The sequence below is a fragment of the Sinohyriopsis cumingii genome, chromosome 13 (assembly GCF_028554795.1).
Source record: "Sinohyriopsis cumingii isolate HCF-2022 chromosome 13, ASM2855479v2, whole genome shotgun sequence".
In the NCBI taxonomy this organism is placed as follows: domain Eukaryota; kingdom Metazoa; phylum Mollusca; class Bivalvia; order Unionida; family Unionidae; genus Sinohyriopsis; species Sinohyriopsis cumingii.
The window spans coordinates 34,537,306-34,553,620 of NC_142973.1; the positions used below are offsets into that span (position 1 = coordinate 34,537,306).

General features: G+C 44.0%; 1 protein-coding gene across 2 annotated transcripts in view; it reads right to left on the reverse strand.

Annotated features, from left to right (window-relative positions):
- Positions 1-15,721, reverse strand: part of LOC149785183 (uncharacterized) — a 39,661-nt gene extending 23,940 nt beyond the window's left edge. For both annotated transcript variants that reach the window (XM_089978985.1, XM_089978986.1), the window contains exon 1: positions 15,399-15,721. The gene's annotated coding sequence lies outside the window, so the exon portion shown is untranslated. The remainder of the gene's footprint in view (positions 1-15,398) is intronic.
- Positions 15,722-16,315: the final 594 nt, after the last annotated feature.

Consider the following 16,315-nt stretch of genomic DNA (forward strand, 5'->3'; position numbering starts at 1 on the left):
GTTCATTTCTTCTCTGAAGAGCTCTTCTATTAGGTCTTCAGTGATTTTTAACATTCTCACATTCTCTATTTCTTCTGGCTTCGGTATCAGACTGTGTCTGACCCTATGCAAATTCACGTAGGCTTCGTTGAGCTTAGCTAGTTTGGAGCACATCTTCGTAGGAGGATGAGTCGACAATGGATGGTTAGACTGGAAACAACTCCGGTTCTTAAAGTCAAAGCGCGGACGTGAAGGAAAACATCCCCACGGTTTTCGAGTCGCAACGTTCAATGAGTGTCATGAGAGGGATAGTAAGAAATGAAAGAGCATCAATCCAACATTCTTATAGCTAAACAAAAGACAAAGGCATTTTTTTCAAAACACAACATTTTTTATTCAAAAATCACTTAACACTAAACAACAACTCTAACATTTTTAACAATAATCCAACAATATAACATCAAACAATTTTTTCAAAACATAACATTTTTTATTCAAAAATCACTTAACACTAAACAACAACAACTCTAACATTTTTTAACAATAATCCAACACTAAAAGTTTCTCCACTAGGTAAAGAGGGATAACAGTCTTCCATGGTTTCTAGTAATCTAGGATGACTTCTCTCAAACTGTTGATTTCTATGGTATTATCGAATTCTGCATACAGGATGACGTTCACCGTTTCATCAGGGTCTCGGTCTTTAAACTGAATTTCCACACGAATCTGGCCGGATTTTATAGGGTGGAAATGTCCCTCGTCGCTGCCTTGGTCTGGAGTGAAATCGAAAGCCCACAAAGCGTAGCCTCCTGCTTAATCCTCGTACGTAATACCGTGACTGGTATTGGTTCCTAACTGTCCGGTGGCTTCGTACAGGGACAAGTACGATCTCAAGTAATTCTTCTTGGTAAAGTCAGGTTCGAAAGGTCGGGTACACAAGGTCTTGCCATCGCGACTGACTTCGATTTTGGACACGCCAAAGTGTTGAAAGTAGAAAGGATTTTTTTTCGGCAGCTCCGTTGAAGGCTGTATTCTCGACGATACCAACGATCAAACGTTTGGGTAACTGTCCTTGGAACAGATGATCTTCGATCATGGATCGCTGTCCCTTGGGAATGGTGAAGGTTTTCACTTCCACGCGTCGTATGGGATACTTGGCGGTCGTTCTGCTCAACGTCTGACTGATGTCGTTTCCCACTTTAGGTAACACTTCCACACGGCGTACGTAGAGTCTGGCTTCTAGGATTTTGGTTTTGTAACCGTCACTATCAGCCATCAAATGGAAAGCGGCACTGCTACGATTCAGTCTCAGGCGGACATCCACCCCGTTCAGCAAATACTTTTCTTGCAACCACATGTCCAAATGCAAACGATCCATCAGTTCTAAACTTGTGTCGGCTCCCGTGATTCTCTTTCTTCGTTCTACAAATCCATCATTGTTGTCTTTCTTTTCATCAGTTTCCAATATTTCAAACTTGGTAGGTTCGTCAGCTTCCCATACCACACATGCATTGAGATGAGTGTTCTTGGCATCTATTCCGTACGTCAAGAGATTTTCCAGGTAGGCACGATAAGGGTAAGTATCCATGCTGCTACTGACCAGTTTGTTATTCAAATACAAGTCCACTCCACTGAACAAGGAATGCATGAAATTGTTGACGGGAGCTACTGCTTCATCGTCTATAGCACCTCCAGTCTTATCTAGAATTTTGACTTTCAGGTACAAGTAACTGCTATTCAGATCGATGTAATCTTCGGGCTGTCCTTTGATTTCAAACTCGATGGGAGCGGAATCGGTCAGTGAGGAGACGGGGTGAAATTCCACCCACTGGGATTCTTGCATCGTCATCATCGTGGGGGGCATGGCAAACAGATCCAGTTCCGTCTTGGAACAAGCGCAAGATTCTCGGTGCATCATTTTTTTGTCTCTTTTCTCAATAATCGAAAACGTCTAAGTCTCGAACGGTTCTTCTTTTCTTGGCCTTTCTCGCTTGAAGTCTGGTGAAAGGGTGTTTTCTTCGTCGTCTCTTTCTGCCTTGTCCTTGCTGAATGCCTGACTCGGTAGCGTGCAGGGCATTTATAGGTGTTTCTCGTTGGCCTAAAATGTCTTTGCCCGTTTGCAGCAAGACATTTTTGCCTGCCCTCATGAAGGCTTCTTTAGGGTTTTGTTTGTCGATGATAACATTTTGGAGAAATTCTTTGCCTTGCGTCAGTGCCGCATCTTTCAAGGCGTGCAATCCGCGTGTCACCATCGGTTTCAACACCGGGGCCACCGAACGAAAGGCCAATTTTAACATATCTCCTAAGCCGTGTCCTCGCTGTCGAGCAACCCCTCGGTACACTGGATACATGACTTAAGAGTCGTGAGAGAACCGTTTTCGAAAATGGAGTTTCACCGTGACTTTTCCTTTGGTGAATGGAATATTTTGTCCCAGATCTCCTTTTATAGCAATGTTGACCGTGTCCAAATACGACTTGCTGACAGGCAAATAGTGAGGATGGACAAATTCGCGGTGGACGTGGTAAGTGTTTCCACCTTCCTCGTCAGCGTTCGTGGCAGAATCCACTTTGAAAGGAATGACACGCAGTAACGGTACGGAGGTGTGTCCCACCACGTTGTACTCCACCACATCGGAATACACGAACATCAAATTCAGTCCTTGGTTCAGTTCTACCGGGGCACGAAATAACTTGCTAAAAGACTCGTTGTCGTAAACGATGGGTAATTCGTTTTTCTTGAGCATGGCCTTTCTCATGTCCATGTCTCCGCCCAACATGTCAAACAATTCAGGACAAAATAAAATGGACACGATTTTACTTCGTTCAAATTTCATCAAGAAGCGACGAGCTGCTCTGTGGTACTCCATGGTGACATTTTTGTTGACATGCTCCAAAGCTTTCAGAAACACGACATTAAACCTGGAGGTTATGGTACTGACCAAATGTTGACCACTAAAATAATAGCCTGGGGGAATGAACAAGTGATAGGTGGTGTACTTTTGTGTACGGGTTTTCTTGTCATATTTGACATTGCTATCCATCCACTGTTGCATTTGCTCGTCATGAACTTCCACATCAAAAAAATTTTGATTGGGAAGGACATTGAGGACTTGGGTCGGGTGAATCATTTCTACTAAAGCCACTTCCCAATGGGCTTCGTGATCTAACTGGATGGCCTGAGGTAATTTGGCCGTGTAACAGCACAACGTGTTCTTGGGAAACACCTCCATGGAACTGTCACTGGGTAAAGTTAAGTGAAATTGGTTTTGGTGACTCATAATTCCAGAGTTCTGTGGCTGTCCGAGGGGTTACTGGACGTCAGAGGTGTGTCTCCGTCTAAAATGGGGTTCTGGTTGTGATTGAAGTGGTGACTGGCACTGGCACTGGACACAAGGTTCCCGGGGTTCCCGTTCGAGGTGAATTTCAGGGAGGGATTAGGAAGCAGGTAACCGATGCAACTGCTCAATAAAATGGTCCACAATTGTTTGTCTCCTTGTTGCAAACTCAAATTGGCGATGGCTGCCCCGATGACACAATACACCACGAAGATTGGGCAGAAAAAGACGATTTGCGTTTTAGGCACACGTTCTCCACACCACACCCACAAGGGTTGTTTTTGTAAATCTTGCACAGAAGAACTAGGTGAAGGAGGAGTGGTCGACGTAGCTGCGACTGCTGTGTGAAAGGGCATGATGGTCACTTCTTTTTATAGTCGATGACTTGCGAAGCGTCGATCCAAGAATCAAAACTGGGTGGATATCCTTTCCAACGTACTTTGACTTCTTTGAGACGTCGTTTGCCCACTTTACGGGTTCTGCGTTCGAGAATGCTTTCGATGTCGTACACGTCGTCTTCTTTTTTGGTCACACGTTGTAACTCGGGCAAATAAAACGTTCCTTTGAGCACTTCTCCGTTCATGTCTTCCAATTTATAGACGGCAGGATGACGGCCATGCACTCGTCCAGTGACGCGAAACAATTCGGTCGTCCAGTTAGGTAAGTAACCTTTGTCGAAAGTGCGTTTGGTTTTGCCAATGCGCACCCAATCTCCTACGGCCAACATTCCACTTTTCTCGGGGACAGCCCTCGTCGGGGACGTACCAAACAGACGCTCAAACACCAACACTTCGTTGTCGGGAGTCACGTCTTGCGGGGCACGTCCGATGCTTCGATGGTAAGATTGGTTGTACGCTTGCACCAGGTGCGGTAAGATGTCGATGTACTTCAGAGTGTGGTGATGCGTAAAATATTTCCACATGCGTTCTTTCAAAGTGCGTTGAAAACGTTCCACGATGCTGGCTTTGGTTTCGGGATTCTCGGTGGTAAAAAAATGAATGTCACGTTTCTTTAATTCTTTTTGGAAAGCTTGGTTCAGAAATTCGGTGCCTTTGTCCGTTTGCCATCGAAGAGGGTGACGACCGCTTTGTTTCAACACCCGTTGCAGGGCTCGTACTAACTCGCTGCTCGATTTGGAAGTCAAGGGCACGACCCAGGCAAATTTGGAAAAGACGTCGATGACACAAAACAAATATTTGTAGCCACGATTGTAGCTGGCCAAATGAGAGACATCGGCTAAATCGGCTTGCCATTGATGATCGATGCCTTCCACGCGGGTGCGACTTCTGGCAAACTTGCGTCGAATGGGTTTGTGTAAAGTGTAGGTAGCTTGTTCTTGTAACCATCGTTGCACTTGAGGTAAACGGAGACTTTTCAGTCGAGTTTTGGCAGCACGATACAATTTTTGAACTCCTGCGTAACCTGCAGGATGGAAGGGATCGTAGTAAATGCTGGCTAAGACTTTTTCCATTTTTTTGTGTTGGTTGGTGTGTTAATAAGACACCCACTCTTGGAGGATGCTACTCTTTTTCTCTTGGGGTATTTTCTTGGATTGCAATGCTTTGCGTGTGCGGCCAGCAATAGGTGTCGAAGAGGAGAAGGATGTCTGAGCGGGGGATATCGGTTCTTGTTTCACTTCTGTCTTCACTTCTGTCTTCACTTTCTTTTTCTCTTGTGAGGAAGAAGGGGTGGCCATCATCTTTTTAATCCATCCAATTCTGGAGGTAGGTGGTGTTGTTAACTTGCGTACTTTTTCTCGTGGAGTTTGAAACCCTTCCTCTTCTTCTCCTTTTTCTGTCTTGGTCACGGGTACTGGTGGTACTGGTACTGGTGCTGGACTTTTCATCAAGGTCTTAAAATCTTTCAGAGTGGGTAGAGCTGTTTCGTCTAAAGCTTTCTGGTGAAAGAGTTGCAGTCGTTGCAAGAGTTGACCGTACTTTTGCGATTTTTCTGTTTCGGACAAATCTTGGCGATCCATCAAGGACTGCAATTCGTGTTGTAATTGGGACATCTCGCTCAAATGGGGATTGGGAGGTAAATGCGGGGTGTGTTGTTCTTGCCACCGATGGTATTCCATCCATCGTTTGTAAGGCACTAAAGCTAGTTTTCGTCCTTCCATGGGGTTGTCAGGGGTCGATCTGAGATCTTGGAACTTCCGAGGCCTTTTTATCTTGCTCCCACCAATCCTCCCAACATGGTTCCCAAGACTCCTTTCAGTATGGGGCCTAACAAGAGAGGTAAAATACCTCCACGTTGCACTAACATCTTCTTTTTTTGACGAATGGGAATTTTCTTTTGAACCATTTGGCGAAGAACGTGACGATGTTTGCCTAAGCATTGTTTCTGGTGTTTGGACAAAGGGATTGTGCCTTTCAAAACGTTCAAACAACATTCGCACACGGTATCGATGACCTCTTTGGAGGCTGTTTGAATGAGTTTTTTTCGTAGGGGTGGAGAAGCTTTGGACAGGACAGATAACATGTCCCCATGTTTGGCTAAACGTGGTGGCAGTCCTTTCCTTTTCTTTCCTTGGGGTTTTCTGGAGGGTGACATCTTTGAGTCTTCAGGAGCACCAAAAAACACTGATACCCGACTTGGTCACAGGCCTTTTTTATACTGGAACGCGTCGCCACTGATTGTCTTGACGTCGTATTAGTTTGAGGACAGGCATGACACGTCGTGCAGGGGTACGTAACGGACTAAATCGAGCCAGTTCTTCCTTGGACAAATCCAGTAAACTTTGTAACATGCCCGATCTTTCTTGAACTTTGATTTTGGGAGAAGGTACTTTGTGAGCAGCAGCCACTGCCACTAAATTGGAGGGTCCTGCCACTGGGGAAGTTCTTTTGGGGGTCATCAACGGAGAAGTTCTTGGTGTGATCAACGTCTCCAAGTACTCTTCAGTTCTGGGTGTCATTAACGGAGAAGTGGACAAACGTGAAGCTGCCGGAGACGCAGTCACCGCCGTGGCAGGTCGTGGTTTGCGAGTGTAAGGTTGCGTCCTGGCCGAAGTGCCTCTCTTGCGACTAGTTTTCTGTGGACTTTTCTTTTTCTGGGGGCTTCTTTTCTTTTTCCGGGGTGGTGGTGGTGTCTGGTCAGAGGAGGGTCCTGCCACTGGAGAAGTTCTCCTTGGGGACCTGGTCTTTTTCTTCTTGGGGCTTCGTTGGACTTTTGTCTTGGGTATAACTTTGGGGGCATTAGGATCCCATCTTAAGAGTGAGCGAATGATGACCCCTCCTAGAGTACCGCTCCCTCCAGGTTTCAAAATGATTTGTTTTTTGGTTTGAGTGTCGATGCGGGGATCGGCCAGTTGGACCAAAGCGACTTTGTTTCGATCGAAAAAGCGTTTGGTTTGATGAGGAATCTGAATGATTCCTTGGAGTAATTGACGTGCCGTCACCGTGAACCATCGTAAGACTTCTTTGAGACTAGCTTCTAAGACACGAGCTCGTGTTTGTGGATCTTTTTCTCGACTGATGCCATACAAGGCACGAATCAATTTGACGGGAAGATGCGACTGAAGGGACGTCATGTTCGCACTGAGAGTGAGACAGACGAAAAAGGGTCTGAGGTTTTTATAGATTTTTTTATGGGGAGTGAAATGAAGTCGAGGACGGAGACGTGTACAGGACAGGCCCTCCGTCTTGGCACCAGTGGTGAAACAAGTGGGTACGAAATCGCAAATCCTCGGGAGTCGTAGGTTTCAAATCGACGAGTAAATAGGCGTGTGGAGTTTGAGTGGCATCGTCGTACGCCTGAGTCAGCCAAGGCGTTCCTAACTGTTTGGCTAAGACTTGCACTTGCGATTTATCTCGAGGGCTTTTAAACAAGACCACGTAATGCGCATTGAGACTGATGGTGCGATGGGCTTTACTTTGTTGAAACAAATTTTGGGTGATGTAAACGACACTGGCATTACGGTGATGCCCTTTGCGCGTGAACCACAGTTTAATTTCTTCTTCGTCTTCTCCTAACATGTCGTCGAAAATGACCAAATGGGTTAGACGGGAGTCAGAGACGATGCCGTCGTCTTCTTTAGGAATGCCTTCCACAAACACGATGGAATCGCCTTGACTTTCTCGCAAGAGGCTGTACGCCGATTGCCACTCTTTGTAACACCACACGATTCGTTGAGGGGGTCGATCGATCAAATGATGTTTATGTTCGATCAAACGTTTGACGAATTCGGTTTTGCCTGAACCGCTAGGTCCAGCAATGAGCATGTTAAAGGGATGGCGAAGATACAAAGCCTCCCAACTGGCACGATCTAAGTGTTCGTCGATGACTTTGACAGTAGAGGAAGAGGGAGTAGAGACAGCAGAGGTAGCCATGGTGTGAGAAATATCACTTGTGACACGAAAAACAAACAAGACAAGAGTTTATATACTTTTTCAGAACACGTTTATTGAATGTTTCTTAAGTACAAGAATAAAAGGCACATGATAACCATTAACGTGGAATAAACACAAGTGTCTGTACAACATGTTTTGGGTAAAGTTCTAACCAGTTCTATAGTAGGGGTAAGGTCACACAAGTGTCCTCCCGAAAGGGTCTTTCAGGCCTGTCCACGACAGTCCTGTCCTGGGTGATGGGTTCTTCTGGCACCGTCACTAACACAGGTTTAAAAGTAACTTTTTTCCTTGAATAACTCTCGTGTATACTGGGCCACCTCTTGTGTCCAAGCCTCAAAACCCTGGTCTCAGTGATGTCCAACATTTGACTCCTAACCAATCTGGTTTCTTCTTCGTCAACGACATGGTAAGTTACTTCAATGAACAATGAACTATCGATCTTGCCTAGGGTTCCTTTTTATATACAGACCAATACCGACGTGACCGTACGGTAAGGTGAAGTGATTGGGAAGTCGCACTCGCTTCTGGTATACAATTTGATAGACTTTTTCCAAGGGTCGACTGACGATGTGGTGAGTGGGTAAACGTACAATCTTGTTCGGTTGATAGGTGGTCACTTTAAAGTTTCCATCCTCTCCCGATTGCAAGGCTTCTTTCAATACCCCAAAGTTGACCACTCGACTGGTACGATGATTCAGAGTCAGTCCTTTCACTTTGCACGTCGTGTGCACTTCTCCTTATTTGTCCCGGTATTCGTAGCCGTAATTTTTGGGACCACCACTGACGAAACTTAGAATCTTGTCGTCGGGATGCTCGTCTGTCCAGGCTCCTAAACGGTCTCCTTCGATGTCAGGGTGCTGTTGAATCGGGTGATGGATGTAAATGCAACTGTCCGTGTCAAAGTACAGGACGCGTTCTTCTAACAGTTCTAAAGCTTCGTACAATTTTAAGCGAGCATGAGCTGTCACGTAAGCCGCAATGATGACATTTCCAAAAGGGTCGTCTTGTACAAAGTCCAGATCTTCTTCGTAATTGACCAAGATCAAATCCTCTCGAACGACGTCCACGTGTTTCATGTATTTGGTTTTGTCGTGAATCATCTGGAAGTAGCGGGAAGGTTCTGTCAAATATTCCGTCTTGGGTAAACACGGTCGTTGTGCCATTTTACCCCACAAGCAATTTAACATCACTTTGGCAAATGATCGCCTGCCTTCGTTTTTTTCGATGTGGTCTAAAGAGATGACTTCTTGTGCGTAGTATTTCTCTTTGAATTGTATTTGGTCTTCGGGAGTGTGACACCAGGAAGGATAGCCGCTGGCTTCTTGTTTCAGTTTCAAAAAGGCATCCACGTAGTCGGCGAAAATGCCTTTCTGAGTAGGGTCACCCTTGTGGTACTGTTGTGTCTTGGGAAAGTGGCAAATTTCGTACACTTCTAACAGTCGGTATCCCATGTCCAGAGCTTTGAACAATTCCACGCTGACCCAGGTTCCCGTCAAAGCACGTTCTTCCTGGCTGTGATGGCAAGGTTGGTCCTGGTTGCACGTTTCGGCACAAGTACGGCACAAGGGAAACATCAGTTTGCCTTGACAATGGCGAGGTAAGACGGGATGGTATAGGTTCGTGGGAGGCAAAACTTTACACTTGATCAAGCCTTCGTATTGTCGAATGTTTTTCAGGTCGATGTGTTCCGTTAACAATTGCGGGTGCCCTACAGGAAAGCGACAATATTTGCACACGTAGGGATACAGCGAACACACGTCCAAGTATTTGATTTCTTCTCCTTTCTCTTCGTCGGCTTGGTACAGCAAACAGGTGGCATTGGTCCTTCCTCCGTACAAACTATCCCTCGGGTTCAGCGGGTCCATGAACTGGTAACTTTCCACGAGGCGTTTAAACTCGGGATCGGTTTTCATACGGTGATCGTACTCGTGTTCCCACATTTCCACCACTTGGTATCCTTGCTGTTCTAACTTTAGGCGTCGCTGACAAGTGTCCTGGTACAAGTCTTCCATGGTTCGTTGCAAAAACTGATTTTTAGTGTCACGGTCAGGGTAACAGACGGGACATCCGTGAAATAAGCAACCGTTAAACTCGTACGCGATCTTGGGGTTTTCTAAGTCCCAGCCATCTACCGAATACGTTCCGATGGTCTCTTCGCCTCCTCCGTTGCGGGCATGCTGAATCCATTTGTCTTCCTTGTCGCACAAGTAATGTAACCAACGTAGGGCTTTGACCGAGTATTGACGCTTGACATAGTGGGTCGTTTGAGGACTGATGACAGCCACGGTGTTTTCAGGCATGAATCGTTGGCGGTACACTAAGGAACACGCTTTGGCAATGGTGCAAGCTTCTTTCAAAGGATCGACCCCTCCGTGTTCCATGAACAGTTCTCGAAATTTTCCACAGCAACGTCGTAAAATGTCCACGTCGGAACGACAATACTTTAACATTTCTTCCTGAAAGTCGAAGGTGTCAGAGGCATGAGCCTGGTACCAGGCGTAGAAAGCTTCTCGTTGTTCGGTACGCATGTTGTCGGAGTCGTAATAGTGAGCCTCAGGCAAATGGGGTAGAACGGCGTGTTGATTGGCTTCCGTATTGAAAAAGTGTGGAAAGTACCCTTTAGCCATTTCTGTCATTCCAAACGTTTTAGGCATTCGACTCAAAGGCATGGCCAAGTAACTCATCGAATCTTTAAACTGTACTTGTCCCACTTGCATGAAAATGATTTTGGCTCCGTTCAAAATCACTTTAGGACGTTCGGTGCCATGTTCCGTATAGTACCTGAAAAGAAACTGTCCATCGTATCCGGAGAAATTGTGAGCCATCACCGTGGCATGACGATGCCAATCTCCGTAACGTTCGATGTCCTCTTGGCTCCACGTCTTGTCGATGGGGTTTAAGACCCATCGGGCAAAATCGGCTAACGTGTTTGGTCCCCGAAAGATTTTTTCACGCCCTCCGGGAATCTTGCTGCAGTGAGGGCAATGACTGAAGATAGGTTCTTGAATGCACTTCTCGCACGCTCGATGAGCCACGCAGAAATTAGGAATGTGAATGCCGGTCTCTTGCATGCATTCGAAATCGAAAAAGATGAAATTGCCTTTCTTCTTGTGACCGTCCTCTTTCTCTGGTTGGGGGTTGGTGTTTTTGCACGTAACATTCGTGTTCCAAGTCCACGATGTGGTGACAAATGTGACATTTTTTCTTTCCTCGACATACGTGTGCCTTGGCATTGTTCGTAAGTATGCCTTGTCCACACGTAGGGCACAATCTCAGGAGTTGACAAGCACATTTCTTCTGTGAACCTTGTGTTTTCAAATGTTGCTGGTAACAGGCAGGGCTGACAAACGTGCGCAGACAAGTTGAACAAGGCACTGGTTCTTCGCTCAGACAGGGTGGAGAGGCCAAACATCCTGGGCATTTCAATCCACAATGCTTGTGTTGCTCTCGATTGTTATAACCATAATCACATTTCTCACAATAATAACTGTATCCCAGGAATCCGGTGATACTGGTAATGGTATCGAAATGGTCATCGTGATAATAAAGGTGAATGTATTTTCCGTCCTTAAAATCCTGGCCTCGAAACAACAGAGACCCGCGCATTTCTTGAGGGTGCACTTTCAAGGTGTAGCGTGGAGCTAGGGCATCTTGCAATTTTTGCATCTCAGGAATGCCACAGGGTGTGTCTTTGGACAGGCCAGCTTGTTGCAACAGGAGTTCTGCTTCGTTTCGTTGTTTGGCTCGATCGGATCGTTGAATAGTGTTCCAGGTTCTTTTCCATTCTGTCGTGTCGTTCTTGTTGGAATAGGTTCGTCCCACCACGATGGCACGGGCTAAACACATCTGGTCATGAGGATTGTGAATTTGGACAAGACTACGCTTAATGCTGCGAAGCTCGTTCACCAATAACATCTTTTTGCGTCCTGTCCCTTGAGGAAGAGAGACGTGGGCCATTTTCGGTGTGGCTTTACCATCGGTGATGTCAAACTGGTCATTAGATTGTTGTACGTGTTGAATCTTGTCCATGATTTTGGAAGGGGTTAGTTCTGCAGGTCTGCTAAACTCGATCCAAACAGGGGATTTCAAACCGTCGTGATCTATGGATAGTGTCAAGCGATCGTCTTCTTTGGGTTGACATTGTCGCTTGAGTGCGGTGAGCAAAGAATCCCACATCTCGGTGATAAACCCTTCTGCTTTCTCCAAGGGTACGTCGGCCTTGAAATCTTTAAACTTCACCGTGTAGGTGTAAGCCGTGGTTCTAAATTTTCTAGAGGAGCGCTTTTCCGTCTCTCGAATGGAATAGTACTTTTCAGGGTTGACTAAGGGTGGTGAACTTGGTTTAGAGGGTTCGGATTCTGGTTCACTTATGTCCTCTTCAAAATCACTGGCATGAATTTGTGCCAAGATTTCAGCCCTGGTACGAGGCGATAGATCACGTTTCAGCCTCTTACTTTCTTCTTCTTCTTCTTCTTTCTTCTCGAATGAATGGGATCGTTTCATCTTGAGTGCAAAACGTCAAATGACTCAAGTTTAAACACCATAGACTAATTTATAGTCTTGGCAAACCAGCATATATAAAAAGGGTGTGTCTTGTCCTTTCACTATTCATTTCACTCTCAAACCGAGGAGAACGATGGAAGAGACTACCCAGATGGAACGTTTCGTCAGAGCTTTGCGAGGGGTCATTAGAAAATTCTCTTCAGACCAGCCGACGGACTACTCTCCTTCCTTTCGAGATAAGAGTCAGGATACTTGCTATATCTGTCAGAAGAAAGGGCATTGGTCTTCAGAGTGTCCAGACCGTCAAAAAAGAAAAAAAACAGTGGCTAAAAAAGACAAAAGTCAAGATACCAGTTATTATTGTAAAGAAAAAGGACATTGGTCTCCAGATTGCCCAAAAAAGAAACAAGAGGAGTCAGAAGAAAAGAAGGATTCTTCAGAAGAAGAGAGGGATTCTTCGGAAGAAGAGAGGGATTCTTCGAAAGAAGAGAGGGATTCTTCAGAGGAAGAAAGAAGACAATTCTATTTAAAAGAAGCAAAGAAACAGGAGAAGAAAAGAAGAAGGGAAGAAAATGAGGAAAAAACGGTGAAGAAATTCAAAAAACAGAGAGACTAAACAAGGAGAAAGAAGAAGTCAATGAACTTTTAATTAAAGTGTTGTGCTGTGAATTGGATTGTAAAAAATGGATAAAAGAATACATGAATGATATAAGGTAAGTGTCTTTGAGTTTTGATTTTAAAATAAGAAGCTACACTCACGCACTCATACACAGACACGTACTATAAGGGTAAAATGGGTGGGGTTTATTTTTGAGTTATTGGCAAATTGAAATTGTATTTCTTTTCGAGAAATGTGGGTGGCCCTGAAAAGGGCCTTTTTATTTTGGTGTAGGGGTGAGTTTAACCAATCAACTTTAACTGCCTTAAGCCTTTGCCACGGCAAAGGCCTACTTCTGATGATTGGGTTGAAATCACTAAGGGTGGTACGATAGGCTTAGTCACAGGGTTGGCGTGTTTAGCTCGGGAAGGTCGTATTCTCTTCGGTCGTGATAAAGAAGTCTGATATATTTGTTTCAGACTTCTTAACTCCGCTAAAATGTCCAACAGTACCGTAGCCGTTTGATTTTCACCCTCTTGTTTCTTTGCTGCTACTTCTTCTTGCTGTTGTTGCTGTTGTTTTTTTCTTACCTCTTCTTGTTGCTGTTGCTGTTGCTGTAGGAGAAAAGCTTGTTCCGCTTCCTTTTGTCGTTGCATAAATTTCTCCAATTCTTCTTTCTGTCTCTGTCTAAAATTCTCCACTTGCGGTAATGAAGAAGGTAACGAAGGTTCCGGAACAAATTCTTGCGAGGTAAGAAAATCCACAAAATCCCAATGTACCTCTTCTGAAAGTAAGTCCGGGTTCCCTTGGGCAGTCTCCCCTGCTGGTGCACCCCAATGGATCGTTTTCTGAGTTTCCGTCATGTTGAATCACTGTCGCATAGATTGACTGCACACAAGCGCTAACGAATCTATATAGACCACGTGACGTCACAGACTGCTCTCTTCGGATTGGATGCGAGCTGACTGAATTTTGTAACGCGTGTTCGGATTGGTGAATGAATTCAATCCGTTTCAATCCTTCCTGTACCTATAAATAAGCGCAGTTCACTGCATTGATTCACTTGTTCTCGTCGCTTCAAGATGTGGACCGATGTGCAATCTTCTACGCTTGTGTCTTCCATGATGTTCCGGACGGACATGCTCATGTATGTCCGATCCAAGTGGACCGTTGTCCACAGGACAAACACCAGCCTGTGGATACGTAGGATCTACGTTGAAAGACAAGGATGCCTGAAAAGAGTGCTGATTTACGGACCAACAGTGAGACGTAGCCTAAGGACAAGAAGACCAGTGCGGTACCATTTATGTTAATGAATACAGTAACATAAACCCAAAGGCCCTTTTCAAGGCCAGCCATATTTCTCGAAAAGAGATAGCCTTTCCATTGCCTACCCCTTTGTTTAAAAAAATTTAAAAAAAAAAAATCCCATATTCAATTCCCCTTTGTCCCTAAACAACCCCCAAACTCTATTCCCATGTTAAATTCCCCTTGTACGTATATCGGCCCACAATTTTTTCCCATGTTAATTCCCCTTGTACGTATATTAACCCACGATTTTTCGCCATGTTAAATTTCCATTGTACGTATATTCACCCAGGGGTCTCCGTAATGCTAATTTCCATTGTACGTATAGTGCCCCACTTAACTACTTCCGTTCGCTCAAAACGTTTTTTCCACTTCCCAATTTAGGATTCTATTACCAAACAATTTGCTACTCAAGACGGTAAACTCATTACAACATAGACTAAACTGTGCAGCTTTTAACGTGGCATTTAGTTTTTGAAATCTGAATTTAAAATCTGAAATAATTGTAATCTGTTTATATATTTCGTGATATCTATACGGGGAGAATACTCTCTCTCTCTCTCTCTCTCTCTCTCTCCGCTGCTCGTTGATGTCTTTCAGCTTGAGCTAAATGAATTGATGATATTGGTGATTATTGCCCAGATTACCTTTGGATATATTTGGAGTTCAGCTATTACCAAGTGTTAGCACGAAAGTAGCTTAATGTACTCCGATTTTCTGTTTTTACTTTTATGTAGGATATTAATAACAAAATCCTCGTCTCTAGAAAGTAGGGTATTCAAACTATTACCAAACACCGATTTCCCCTGCAGCCAAACAGATTTTACCTTGTGCAGAGACAAAAGGTTTAAATCAATATATCTACAATTATACACGTTAAGCACACAGTCAAAATGGAACAATGATGTGACAACGTATAATGTTTGGGAAATTCCATTCAACAAACGATACGGCATTATTCTCCAAACCGAATAAATTCCACCGAAATGCAAACACCTTGGGCACGAACGACCGAGGTAGACAATAATGACACCTAAAATGTAAAAATGAATCCAGTATCTGACATCTACCTGGAAATTCATTAATTAAGAAACTAGTATCCAACATCTATCAGGATGTGCTGCAGTCTAACATGCTAATACAATTATGTTTCAAACATTTGAAATTTTGATTAATTAAAAATGGGTTGTAATAAACTTATATGTCCTATCTGATTTTTCGATATTAATATATACTTTATAATATATTTTCATACCTTGTAAGGTTTTTACATGTAAATATCCCTTATAATTATGTTTATACCTTTATCGAGTCTGCTTTTACCTTGTGAGAATAGTATAAACACGATCTTTGATTAGGCTTGTCCTTTCTGCTCTCAGCGAGACGCTTGATCTTTAATGGTTACCACTTCATAACAAGCACTCCCAACCTGTAGTCCTAGTTTCTCTAGAATTAGTCAATGTTTCGTTTCGGTGAATCGTATCTTCATTCTATTCGGTTTTTAAAATCCCTTTTAAAATCCTTAGCTTCTTGAAATCAGGTGTGTTGCCAATTTAAAACTCCATTCAGACGATTTCTGTTACGTTGTCATTTTTACTATTATCACCCATTTTTCCCTGGTTAAGTCTGAACGCGAGACAGGTAAACACGGTCTATTGCCTTTTAACGATGTATAGTTTTGAATCAAGGTTTAACTGATTTTGTAAACAGTATTCAATACTATTTCGGGTGTGCCCTTCAGTCACGCGACTCTCCTCGACTATTTCTGTCGCACATAAATACATAAGCCCGGTGTGTACTAAACCTGGAGGGAATAAGTGACCGCTATTCGTGGGGGAGGCAAATCTAGACCAGGGGATATTTTTCAGTTAAGAATGATAATTTATAACTTCAATCTGCCTCGTGTGCTTTTCCCATATTTCTAATGACACTAAATGTACAGTAAAGTTACTAAATCCAGTCTTCACAGAGTGAAGCATGATGTTGACTTGTTCAGGAATGAATCACTAATAATGTTGGCTAAGGCTCCTTTGAAATGGTGCAGTACAAGTTTCCACTCCATGCACAAGTAGGCAGGAAAAGGCTATGTATTCCTGCAATTTCCGTGCCGTCGTAGAGTCTTTATTACAGCAGGAGACATTGTTACCACACAGAGGGCTGCATTATGTTCCTCAAGAAAAATATGCAGTGACTTATTTAACGTCTTGCTCAAAAATTAAAAATGATAGTTCAGATGTGTT